This window comes from Trichosurus vulpecula, chromosome 7 (genome assembly GCF_011100635.1).
Source record: "Trichosurus vulpecula isolate mTriVul1 chromosome 7, mTriVul1.pri, whole genome shotgun sequence".
In the NCBI taxonomy this organism is placed as follows: domain Eukaryota; kingdom Metazoa; phylum Chordata; class Mammalia; order Diprotodontia; family Phalangeridae; genus Trichosurus; species Trichosurus vulpecula.
Genome location: NC_050579.1, coordinates 58,175,497 through 58,188,755, shown reverse-complemented (window position 1 = coordinate 58,188,755; position 13,259 = coordinate 58,175,497). Strand labels below are relative to the sequence as shown.

At 43.5% G+C, this 13,259-nt stretch overlaps 1 protein-coding gene across 2 annotated transcripts in view; it reads right to left on the bottom strand.

Annotated features, from left to right (window-relative positions):
* KCND3 (potassium voltage-gated channel subfamily D member 3) overlaps positions 1 to 13,259 on the bottom strand; it is a 307,348-nt gene that overhangs the window by 135,300 nt on the left and 158,789 nt on the right. The gene's annotated exons all lie outside the window — the stretch shown is intronic.

Genomic DNA, 13,259 nt, shown 5'->3' with positions numbered 1-13,259 from the left:
CAAGGAGCTCACACCAGCTTCTGTCTTTTGTCCTGTCCTGTGTCTCTGTCTGCCTGGGTCTCTAGGTCCTGCCTTCCCTAACCTGACTCATGCTCTCACTGCTTAAGCCTTGCTGTGAGAACACCCAGCCCAGCGGCTTCTGTATCCATAACCTATAGGCGAGTCTCATAACCCCCGCTTCTCGCCCGTTATTCCTGCCATGAAACCCGGCCACCTCCCTGCCGTAGCGTCAGCCCGTCTCCCCTGGTCGGGTCCTCTCCAGGAGTGGAGAGCAGTGGGTTTTCACCACTAAAGAAGCCTTTGCTTCTCAGGAACCGGAGAATGCCAGCCCTTTCCCTCCCAAGCCTCTCCCGCAATCCTGAATTCTCCTGCAATCCCAGCTGGCCTGCTCCCTGCTCCCTGATTAGAGAAGCACAAATTGCCTTGGTGCTAAGAATAGCATCTTCATCAGTGACTAAACAGCCCTACACACAGCTCTCTCCAGGCCCCCTCCCTGCGATGTGGTCATTTCTAGAAATGAGGAAGTGAAGCTGCTTGTTAAGGAAGGCCCTGTCTCTGGAGCTCCAAGCTGGAGCCCTGCCCGGGGGTCAGTGATCGTGGCAGTCGGCCTACAGTCCTTCCCCCGGCTCTTTCCCCAGGAGCCTCACCAATACTTGCTACCAGAAATGCCTTCCAGCCGGCTCTCTGAGATCTGTACCTAGAGAGGGAACATCTGGCTTTTGATTGCTTTGGAGCATTTATGGGAAGAGGTTTACCTCCTTAGGCTAAAGCCAAATGTCCTGAGTCCATATTAGCTGCCCTCGGAAGGCAGTATGGCCTGGGGTTAGGAGCCAGGAGGAGAGCTCCAAGCAAGACAATTGCTGCCAATTATTCATTTAAAATAATAAATAAAAATGCTCTTTCTTGGATCTGAGCAAACTTACCATTTGCCCAGATGATGTACTTCATCTATACCACCAAGTGGGCATAAGGAGAGCCAACAGCATCCACAAAGTACTTTTTGTGACTGTTGTCTTGTATCATTATTTACCTTTCTTTATGCCCTGCACCTGGGGTCGGGGACTGAACCTATGGTTTCATTTGGGAACTCTCAGGTGAGGAAACTGTCTTTGAGTTGCCTGGATTCTTAAAAGGTTAAGTGACTTGTCCAAGGTCACCTGGCCAGTGTGTGTCAGGGACAGAACTTGAATCCAGGTCCTTTTGGTTTAGGGGTACCTGTCTATCCACTATGCCACGCTGCTCCGTAGGTATCAAGGACTTAATAAAGGTTTGCTGAATGTCTTAATTGTTGAATGTTGGCCTTGCCTCTCAGTGAGGCTGGAAACAAGGTAAAGGCAGGGATGCTGTATAATTCAGAATCACAGATTTAGAGCTGGAAAGGAACTCAGACGCCACCTAGTTTAACCTTTTTATTTTACAGACGAGGAAAATGAGAGCAAGGGAGCCGTCAGCTGTTCAACACAGGTGGTAGGATTTGAATTCAGGTCCTCTTACTCCAGAGTCATTTCTCTTTCTATTGGGTTCCACTGCTTCCCTGCTTCATCTACACTACCTGCACACTGTGTGTTCAGTGACTATACAACTGACCAAATGTGTTATCTATATATCTTCACCCTTATCTCTCCAATCTGATAAGTATTTGTTAAGTACCAGTGGGCAGAGCCTGGAGTCAGGAAGGCTCATTTTCACGAGTTCAAATCTGGTCTCAGATACTTCCTAGCTGGGTGACCCTGGGCAAGTCACTTCACCCTGTTTGCCTCAGTTTCCTCATCTGTAAAATGATCTGGAGAAGGAAGTGACAAACCGCTTCAATTTCTTTGCCAAGAAAGGATCAGACGTGACTGGAAAATGATGGAACAACTACAATGTTCCAGGCACTTGTGATGGGCACTGGGGATACAAAGTCAACATGAAAAGTAGGGTGTGTTCTCAAGGAACTTAGATTCTGTGGGAGAATATGACTTGTAAAGAGATGAGTGCGTAGATTATTGTTTGAGCACAAAGAGAGCAGGAACAGGCCTTTCCAGCCTTGAATGCAACTAGGACTACTAAGAGGTAAGGGAAGGAGGGAGCGCATTCCAGGCACGGGAGAGAACCTGGCCAAACACATGGAGACAGGAGGGCAGGTTGCCAAGTGCTGGGAGGAGCATGCACACATACATCCTCACGGTGTTGTGCTCAGTATTATCTGTGACTTCATTACCGCCAGAGTTGGGCTGTGGGACCGGTGATTTCACCGATTCATTCCAATTCAACGGGCATCTGTCCGTGTGTGAATTCCCTCTACCAGACACAGATCAAGACTGTCTATAACTTGTGGTCTTGGAGAGTTGCCGAGATTCAGAGGGGTTAGATGATGTAACCAGTAGATTGAGATAGTGGCTAAGGCACCTAACTTGGGTTCAGGAAAAGCAGAGTTTCAAATCCTGACTCTGACACTGACAATTTTATTCATTCATTCATTTATTGGCAATCAGGGTTAAGAGACTTGCCCAGGGTCACACAGCTAGTGAATGTCTGACGCTGTTTGTAAATTCAGGTCCTCCTGACTTCAGGACCCATGCTCTATCCATTGTGCCCTGAAACTAGCAATTTTTTTTGATCTCTCTCTCCCTCCCTCTCTCCCCCTCCCTCCCTCCCTCTTTCTCTCTCTCTTTCTCTCTCTCTGTCTCTCTTTCTCTCTCTCTCTCCATTTGAAGGCAATCAGGGTTAAGTGACTTGCCCAGGGTCACACAGCTAGTAAGTGTTGGAAAAAGGATTCGAACTCAGATCCTTCTGACTCTAGAGCCCATGCATTTTCTACTGTACCACCTTGCTGCCCCTGACACTAAGCAATTTAACCCTGGGTAAGTCACTTCTCTGATTTGGGTCTCAGTTTCCTCATCTGTAAAAATGACAGGGCAAGAAGGTCTCTAAGGCCCTTCAAGGCTTAAAATCCATGATCCTGTGACTTCACTAAGGTCACACAGCCAGTGAGGCCCAAAGAGGGATTTGAACCCAGACCTCCACATCCAGCTCTCTCTCCTCCGTTCAGCTCTTTCTGGGACCAATGGCAGACTCAAGACTGTACGGAAACCCTGAAACAGAGGTGGCAACGTTCTCGGGCATCTCATTTCTGGCACCCTTCTTGCCACCTGCTTTTTGTCTCTTTGCCTGGTGAGACTGAGTCTCCCCATCCAATGTCTCTTAAAGATCTAGTCTCTGGGTCCCAACTTCTCCTAAATGCAGGAAAATACAAAGTGTAGGGGCCCCATGGGTCTACAACTCTGTGTCTCAGTGTCATCAATCATCCTTGCTGCTGGAACCACTCTGACCTTGGGTCCCAGCCCCAGCATCCGAGCTAGCTCCTCATGCTTTGCAATAAAGCTCCTGCTGGTCCATCACTTGTAACAGCCTACATTAATGACAATAGCCACCACTCTCACTTATGAAGTGTTTTATGGAAACACATCATGTCGGAGTAGATAGAGCTGACCTTGAAATCGAGAAAACTGGGGTTCAAATTCCATCTCTGACCTATAGTGGCTGTGTGACCTTGGGCACTTATAACAGCTAACATTTATACAACACTTACTACGTGCTTACTTCTTAGCTGTGTGACTCTGGGAAGGTCACTTTATTGCTGTTTGTCTCAGTTTCCTCACCTGTGAAATGGAGATCATAATAGTACACACAGGGTTGTTGTGAGCAGAAAATGAGATAATTGTAGCGTGCTTACCACAGTGCCTGGCACGTGCTGTTGTTGTCCAGTAGTTTTCAGTAGTGACCTACTCTTTGTGACTAAATTTGGAGTTTTCTTAGTAAAGGTACTGAAGTGGTTTTGCCACTTCCTTCTCCAGCTCATTTTACAGATGAGGAAACCGAGGCAAACACGGTTTATTGACTTGCCCAGGGTCACACAGCTAGCAAGTGTCTGAGTTCAGATTTGAACTCATGAAGATGAGTCTTCCTGACTCCAGGTCCGGCACTCTATTGACACTGTGCCACCTAACTGACCCACCTGGCACATAGTAGGTGCGTATAAATTCTCTTCCCTCTCCAATTATTCTCCTTAGAGGGCTGTCCATGGCAATGATAGTTTACCACAAGCTACCACAAGCGTTTATGACGTGTTTTCCATCACTTTGGCAGCTGCATGGAGGATGGAAGGGAGATTTGTTGCTAGTATGTTTCAGAGACGCAAGATAGGAACCTAGGTTCTACTGACTTCAAGGCTGGCCTTCTGTGGATTAATGCTACAATGCCTCTTATTTAGAAAATGAGGAAATTGATGGTCAAGGTGGTTAAGGGATTTGTCTGTTTTCTTTTACTTAGTGAGACTTGAATCTGGGTCTTCTGATTCCAAAGTTCTGTGCTTTTGCTGCTTTGTCCAGCTGCCTTCTTCCAGGGGAAGAAGCACAGGAATTTGCAGAGGAACTGAGTTCAAATCCTGGCTCCAATGCTCACTCAGTAGGTGATTATGGATTCAACAGGTGATTATGGACAAATTACTTTATTTTTCTGGATCTCTGATAAATGAAGGGGGTTGGTCTAGATGATCTTTGAAGTTCTTTCTAGCTCTAAATCCCATGATCCTACAAACTGGGTCACTCTAGCATTTGCCCAATGACTGAACTGTCAGTCCAGTTCTTTGGGGATTTAGGGTGATTCTCTGCTCTTCCCAGTCATCCTAGAGTCTAGAGACCTGTCCTTTAATCCTTCCTCCTGGCTGTCTTCTCATCCTGCCTGTCTGGACACTGACTTACTGTTGATCACTGTTGGGCTTTCTTGATGTTAACAATCTGCTTGTCTGGCCTCTTTTCCCTCATGATGCTGAGACCTGCTCCATCCTAATGAGCCCATCCATTCTCTGGGTCCTGTCAGGTCAGTGCCTCCTGTTGCTTAGAAAGTTTCAGTTCTGACAGTCCCAATCACACAGAGGGATGACAAGGGGAGCCTCAGGAAAGCTTGTCTAACTCCTCCAAGTTCCTCCCATGTGGACTTTCCAGAAAACAAAACAAAACAAAATAACGTCAAACCCTTGGCAAATTGAAAGGCTCTTCTAGGGTCATAGCCAGGCCACTACCCTGAGCAATGAGGCTGAAGGGTTTGGCAACTTATCCTAAGGACTGTACTTCCTGGCCTGGTGCTCATTCTTCTAAGCACCTATTTTGAAAAGCAATTATTTTAATAAATATGAATTTTGGGCCTCCTGCCTGAGGTAGGAGTATAATCTATAACACAGACGGAGGGAGGGGAGTGCAGCTGCATTATGTTAATTAAGTATATGCCAAGCATATGGCGGCACACCTCCAGACCAGCAGGCAGAGAGAATTTTCTTGGATGTCACTCTCATGCACACATCAAAAAACAGCCAGGTGTACTGAAAGAGAAACAGACTAGTTTGAGTCACAACCTCAAGCCAAGGGTAATTACAATCATTGGGCCGTTGTTCATGCATTTAAGTAATGTTCATACTCATCCAGATTCATGCCAGCCAGTTTGGGGGTGTTGCCTCTAATCTGCTAATCAGCTACATTCTGGTTCCTTCTTTCTCCCCTTGATTGTCCACTCCTGGTAGGACTCCCAGGAAGCCTGAGCACTTGGTTGTTAAAACCTTGGCTACTTCCATTGATGTAGCTGGAGCTGTCTGTCTTGTTGGGAGATGAGGCTGCTGACAGAATGTGTGTGTGTGTGTGTGTGTGTGTGTGTGTGTGTGTGTGTGTGTGGTGGAGGTGGCCAGAGAAGGCCAATGAGCAACCAGAATGTCTATGACACACTCATACATTCACACACAGTAGTAATTATAACTTGCATCTGTATAGCTTTGGGGTTGGCAACCTTTCAGAGGTGTGGTGCCAAGCTCTTGATTCTTATTCTTTTGGGGTGTGTGTGTGTATGTGTGTGTGTGTGTGTGTGTGTGTGTAAGACCAAGAACAATTCTGAGTTAATCTCTGAGCATGATAATTCTGAATAGAATAGAAAAGGGAAGCCCTCCTCCCACAGACTCAAATGGAATTCAATTGAACAAACATGTTTTGAGCCTCTGTTGGGTGAAGAACACTGTGCTGGCTTACTAGGCAGAGACATTGAGTTTAGCCAATACCCATTTTTTGCTCTCATGGAGCTTAGGGTCTAGAAGGGGGAATAGAGCACACACCCAAATAACTAAAACACAAGCTAATACATGATGAATTAATCAGGAGGGGTATAAAACAAAGTGCTATGAGAAGGGGAAAAGACTGGGACTGAGTGGAGGGGTAAAAATAAGGCAAAGCTTCATGGAGGAGGTAGCATTGCAGTAGACATTTAAAAGATGGTGATTCAATAGATAATGAGAGAGAGAGAAAGGACATTCCAAACATAGGAAGAGGGAAGTAAAGATACGAAGGTGGGAAAATGTAGTGTTTATTCAGAGGACAGAGAATAGTCCAGTCTGGCTGAAGCTTAGAGTACATAGAAAGAAGTATAGATATAGTAGAGAGAATACTAGATTGGAAGTCACATGATGCCAGAGTTGGAAGAGACCTGAGACATTATTTGATCCAGTGCTGTTTGTAGATTGGGATACTACAAGTGGCCACTCAGCTTTGTGGACAGCCCTGAAGCCTTTGCTCCAAGAAGATCATTTCCTTCCCAGGCTCCACTTTGCCCAAGACCTAAACCTGGTCTTCCAGGTTGCCTCCTGTCATACCTCTGACAACTGGGACTCTGTCCAGGGTTGTGCAGGAGCCAGCTCTGACCTGCTTGGAACTGATTGTGAAAGTTTCATTGTGGGTATTTACACCTTGGAAATTGGCAAAGGCTACAGATTAGGGCTTGTTTTATTGATTGTCTAGATTTTAGAAAATGATTAAGTGATTGAAGTTGAGGAAATGTTAATAATACAAAATAAATTTTAAAATATGTTGAGTATATATTCTGGAGAGCCAATTGTTAAACATTTACAAGCATGCACCTGGCTCTGCCTGCTCCACAGAATAAAAATTTGGATCCCACCGGCTTTTTCACTGGCTGTACTCTGCGCCTGGAATGCTCCCCTTCCTCATCTCCACCTCCTGGCTTCCCTGGCTTCCTTCGAGTCCCAACTAAAATCTCATCTTTTATAGGAAGTCTTTCCTAATCCTTCTTAACTTTAGCGCCTTCCTTCTGTTAATTATTAATGATTCATCCTGTATATCTAGCTTATTTGTACATATTTGTTTGCATGTTATCTTCCCCATTAGATTGTAAACTCCTTGAGGGCAGGGACTGTCAGTCTCTTGTAACCTCAGCTCTTAGCACAATGCCTGGCACATAGTAGGAGCTTCATAAATGTTTATTCATTGATTGATCAACCTCCCAGGCCATCTAGTGCAACCCACACCTGCCTGAGAATACTTCCACAACCTGACAAGTGGTCACCTTTGATGGAAGACCTCCAGGGAGGGGGGAATCCTTCTCTTCTGAGACAGTTCACTGGACATCTGGACAGCTGTCATCCTTAAGAAGCTTTTCCTCAAATGGAGCCTAAATCTGCCTCTACAATTTCTACCCATTGCTCCTAGTGAATTTTCCCCTCTGGGATCAAGGAGAATCCCTCCAATGCTGGGGTGAGTTGGAGGCGATTATCACATTTTCACCATCAGCATTTACACCTTGTAAAATGGCAAATGCTACATATCGGAGCTTGGTTTATTGTTTTGTTGATCGTCTAGACTTAAGAAAATGACGGAGAAAATTTTAATAGTGCGGATTAATCATAAAAATGTGTCAAACTCTTGGAGAGTCAATTGTTAAACATTGGCCAGCCCATCCCTGGTCTAAACCCCCTTTCACGTGACAGATTTTCAAAAATTTGAGCACAGCTATTTTGTCTCATCGCAAATCTTCTTTTTTTTTTTTCTCCAGGCTGAACACCTTCAGTTTCTCCAGCCAGTCCTTGGAGGCCTCATACCATGCTGATCATGCTTTTCTGGGCTTGCTCCAACTTTTCAGGGTTCTTCCTAAAATGTGGTAACCAGAACTGAACATACATCAGATGTTCTCTGACCAGGGCAGAAGTCCATTCGGAGCCTAGCCTTCATTTGAAAAATGCTTATATAAAGTGCTTTATAAACCTTACAATTCTAAGTTGTGGCAAAACAGTATTTACTAGGGGCTGTGCCTTTCCTAAAAGGCAAAGTTGTTCATGACCATTCATTTATCCAGGATGTTAAGAATTTAATCCAGGGCAGCTCGGTGGTGATGTAGTACATAGAGCACTAGGCCTGAAGTCAGAAAGATTCCTTCAAATTTGGCCTCAGACACTAGCTGTGTGACCCTGGGTCAGTCACTTAACACTGTTTGCCTCAGTTTCCTCATCTGTAAAGGGATCTGGAGAAACCACTTCAGCGTCTTAGCCAAAAAAACCTCAAATGGGGTCATGAAGAGTAGGGACACAATTGAAATAACTGAACAGCAAAATCAAACCAGACACAGTCCCCTACCTATTACTGTGGAGGAAACCATCATCTTCCTAGTCACCCAGATTCACAACCCAGATGTCATCCTCAATGTCTTCTCTCTCAAACCGCCCCCACCCTGCCCCACCATCCAATCAGTTGCCAAGTCCTGTCAAAGCTACCTTTGCAACATCTCTCATATATACTCCTGTCTCATCTGGGACACTGCCATCCCTCTGTTGCTGGCCCTCATCTCCTCACACCTCGACTGTTGCAGTAGCTGCTGGTGGGGCTGCCTGCCTCCAGGCTCTCCTCAATCTACTCCATCCTCCATTCAGCCACCAAAGTGATCTTCCTAAAGTGAAGATTTGGCCATATCGCTCCACTACTAAATAAACTCCACGAATTCCCTAACACTTCCAGGATTAAATATAAAATCTGCTGTTTATCTTTAAAAGCCTGTCCTCATCTGCCACCTCCCACCCCACCTTTCCAGTTTTCTTACATTTTAGTCTCCTCCTCCCTATACTCTTTAGTCTAGTGACACTGGCTTCCTAGGTGTTCCTTCCATAAAATGCCCCATCTCCTGATTCCTGGCATTTATACTGGATATCTCTCCCCCATGCCTAGAATTCTAGCTATCTCTCATCATCTCTACTTCTGGGCTTCTGTGAAATTCCAGATAAAATTCTGCCTTCTCCAGGAAGCATTTCCCAAACTCCCTTAATGCTGGTGCCTTCCCTCTGTTATTATCTCCAATTTATCTCCTATATATCATATTTGTTCATCACTGTATACATGTTGTTTCCCTCATTGGACTGTGAACTTTTTGGGAGCAGAGATTGTCTTTTACCTCTCTTTGTGTCTTTGGCTCTTAGCATAGTGTCTGGCACAATAAGTGTTTAATAAAGTATTAAGCCTTTAATAAAGATTAATTATTTATCTCATCTCCAAATAGAATATGGTCACGGGTGGGGTGATTCCAAAGGCAGTGGACATTCCCCAAGGCTGAAGAGCACAAACTAGCCAGCTTCCTCCATGTACTCAGGCAACCAAGAAGCTGAGAAGTCCTCATCGAGGGTTCTAACCTCACCTGGAAGATACTGCTCCTATCACATATGTGAATATAAATAATTATTACATGCTTTACTAGGTTATGAGGAAAGCACTTTGTAAACTTCAAAGCATTTTATAAATCCTTCCTTCCTTCCTTCCTTCCTTCCTTCCTTCCTTCCTTCCTTCCTTCCTTCCTTCCTTCCTCTCTCTCTATGTCTCTCTCTCTTTTGTTCCTTCTTTCTTTTTCCTCCTCCTCCTCTTCTTTCTCTTTCTCTTTATTATTATATCCCTGCTCCCTTGCTGAGTAGGTGGGGATGGGGAAAAGGGAGGCAGACCAGGCTAATTTCTGATTACTCAGGGATCCTATAAAGGAGAAGGAAATCTTAGAAATAAGTCTTAGAACTGGAGATTAAATCTTTTTTTTCCTAACACTTCGAACTGCTGTCTAAACAATCTATGTTGAGCCTCTGTAAGGATGAGAAGGGTTCAGGGTAGATCTCCTCATGTTCCTTTGGATCACTAAATTTCATATGTGGCTCCCAGACATGAGAAGCCCTGAGATATGGTTTGCTCCCCTTCCTGTCCTCCCAGACAATCCCCTTTGGTCCCTTATGTTCTAGCAACCCAGCCTATTTCCTCCATCCTGATAAGAGTCCTTATCACCCTAGGTCACAATAACCCATTCACCTACCCAACCAGACCCCAAGAGATACTTTCCAGTGCACAAAACACAGAGATATCTCTAATCACCAACCCATAATTACTTTTCCCACTTTAGCTTCGTTTTAACTCATTATTTTTTTAAACAGTTTTCTGTCATATGCTAATGAATTCATACAATGAGCTAAGGGCTGGGAAGAAGATGAGGAGCTGCTGAAATATGCTTTGGAAAGGGATGACGCAGAGCATTAGATCCAATGGAGGTCTCATTCCATATTGCTAAAACAGATTTGGGAAAGTTACATTTAGGGATTGTCTCCTGAGGTGTACGATATAGTCGGCTTCCTCTCGTCACTGTGTTAGGAATAGGATCTTTCATCAGGGCTTGGGCTTTTGGTGTCATCTACCAACAATAAGCTTTTTCTTACCTTTCCTTCAAAACTCCCAATTCTCTGGGAAGTCTGCCCTGATGAAACCTACACCATCAAATCACATCTTTGCCAAGCTCTGATCTTCAGCATTTATTTACGTACTTATTAGCATCCATTTTTATATCTATAAATATGCTTGTTTATTTTTCATAGACAAGCATGCATACTCAGGGTGTGGGCATGTGATTGTGTGTGTGTGTGTGTGTGTGTGTGTGTGTGTGTGTTTTATCTCTTCCATTAGACTTCTTGAAAACTAAGACAATGTTATTTCTTCTTTTTTGAATCATCCTTTGACAGTCAGGCTGGGCTTTTAACTAGTCAGCATGGTGTCATGGAAAGAGACCTCAATTTAAGAATCAGAAGTCTTGGGTTCCATTCTAGGCTTTGTTACTTGCTAAATTCTTGGCCCTGGGCTAGTCACTTAAATTCTAGAAATTTTATTTTCTTCTTCTGTAAAAAGGAGATAATAACATCTGTAGCAACTGTCTCACAGGATGGTTGTAAGGATCAAATGAGAACAAGTATAAACACTCTGCCGACCTTAAAAAGTATTAAGTACATATATGTTGGCTATTATTAATTAATATTGCCTATCAGTGATGCTGTGAGGTTTGTATGAGATACGAAGTGGGGTGGTTGACACTTTCTTGTCTTGACTTAATAATAATGCCATTCTGTAATAGGTTAAGAAAGCAAAGGAGGAAATAGCTAACTTGCACTAGATTCTGACCAAAGACAAAGGAGTTAGCTGCTAAAGTCAAAATGGGATTAGTCTTTATCACCCTGAGTCAGAAATAACCCAATGACAAGTGGGAACCTTGAGAAGAAGGAATCACTTTTCCTTAGAACTTACAGTAAGAGAAGGAAGAGAAGGCCACTCACAGTCTAGATTTTGAGAGAGATTTCAAAGAGCTCAGTGGAAGAATATAGTTAGGATACAGAGGCAGCTGGGTAACATAGTAGATAGAATGCTAGACCTGGAGTCAGGGAGACCTGAGTTCAAATCCAGCCTCGGACATTTATTAGCTGTGTGATCCTGGGCAAGTCACTTGGCTTCTTTTTGCTTCAGTTTTCTTATGTAAAAGTAAAGTAAAGCAAAGTAAAAGTGAAAATGGGGATAGGAGATAATAGCATCTAATACTTTCTGGAGTTGTTGTGAGGATTGAACAAGATAATACTTGTAAAGCACTTAGTATGGTGCCTGGTACATAGTAGGTACTTAATAAATGCTTGTTCCTTTGTCTCTCTTGCCAGACCCCCCTAAAATTGGCACATAAGGCATGAAAAACACTTAAGAATGAAATTCTGATGAGGAAGAAGAGGGGAAGCTATTTAAAGAGATTAATATGGATGCAAAGGGAAGTCATCAACCAACTTAGATTTTTAAAAGACGAGTTTAGAATATAGAAGCAAGAGAAGGTAATGGAAGAGGAATATAATGGAAGAGGGGAGGCCAGTTCTATAAGAATGGTGTCAAATGTGCTAAAGGTCAAAGCAGGTGGAGGCTGATAATGGATGTTGAAAACAATAAAATGAGACATTTGAGGGGTTTTTTAAATCTTGATTATAGGCAAGTCTATGATCTAGTAAGGCCAGCTGCTCAGAGTGAATGTGATGGGCTACAAATGACAGAAAAAGGCAGAACTGCTCAACTCCTCATTTGCTTTGCATTACTCTATCTAGCAGAATGGTCTTCCTATAGAGAAAAGAAGACAAAACAGGAATTAAAGTCCAGGGCAGTGAGGAGATAATAAAATAGTCCCTACATGCCCCTGATGGGCACAAATGACCAGGTTAAGATGAAACACATTCAAGGGTACCTAAAAAACTGATAGATAAAATTGCTTAACTGTTGCTGATGATTCTTAAAAATTAACAGGAAATATGTGACGTGCCATTGGACTGGGGAAAAATAAATACTTCCATTTCCAAAGAAGGGTGTAGAATGGAGTCTTTAGGCTGGTGAGCTTCCATTTTCCTACTGGTAAAATCAGAGAGCAGATTATTAAATGGATATTTTATAGTCATTTAGAAAGGGAAGCAGTGATCACAAAACCCTGGCATGAATTCATCAAGAGCAGTTCGTACCAGATTAACCTCATTTCCATTTGGACAGTTATTAGACTCATAAATCAGCAGTCCTAGCATACCTAGGTTTCAGTCAAGCTCTTAATAAGGTCTTTTCTTCTAGACTTATGGCCAAGGTAGAGAGATGTGCATTCAATGATAATACAGTTAGGTTGATGCAGGACTAGTTGAAGCACCATACCCAAAGAGTAGTTGACAGGTCAATGTAAAGTCAATGTAAAGAGTTCAGTCTTGAATGGTGATATACAGGAATCTGTCTTTGAATGGTGAGCTTCAGGGGTCACTGCCCTGCCTTGTGCTGTTCATCATGTTTTATCCATGACTTGGATGAAAGCATAGTTATCTTATTTATCAAGATAATGCAAAGTTACCATCTTGAATGACAGAGTTTTTGGTCCAAAATTATTTCCACAGGCTAGGATGTTGGGCTGAGTGTAGTAAGATAGAATTTATTAGGCATTAATGTAAAGTCCAACATTTGGGGTTTTATAAAATCTACTTCACAAATACTGTATGGGGGAGGCACTGCTAGACAGTACAAAGTTCACGGGAGAAAGTGAAGTGTGAGCTCTATCAGTAAATACCTGGCAACTGGACAAAAATGAATGCTGTCTTAGGTACT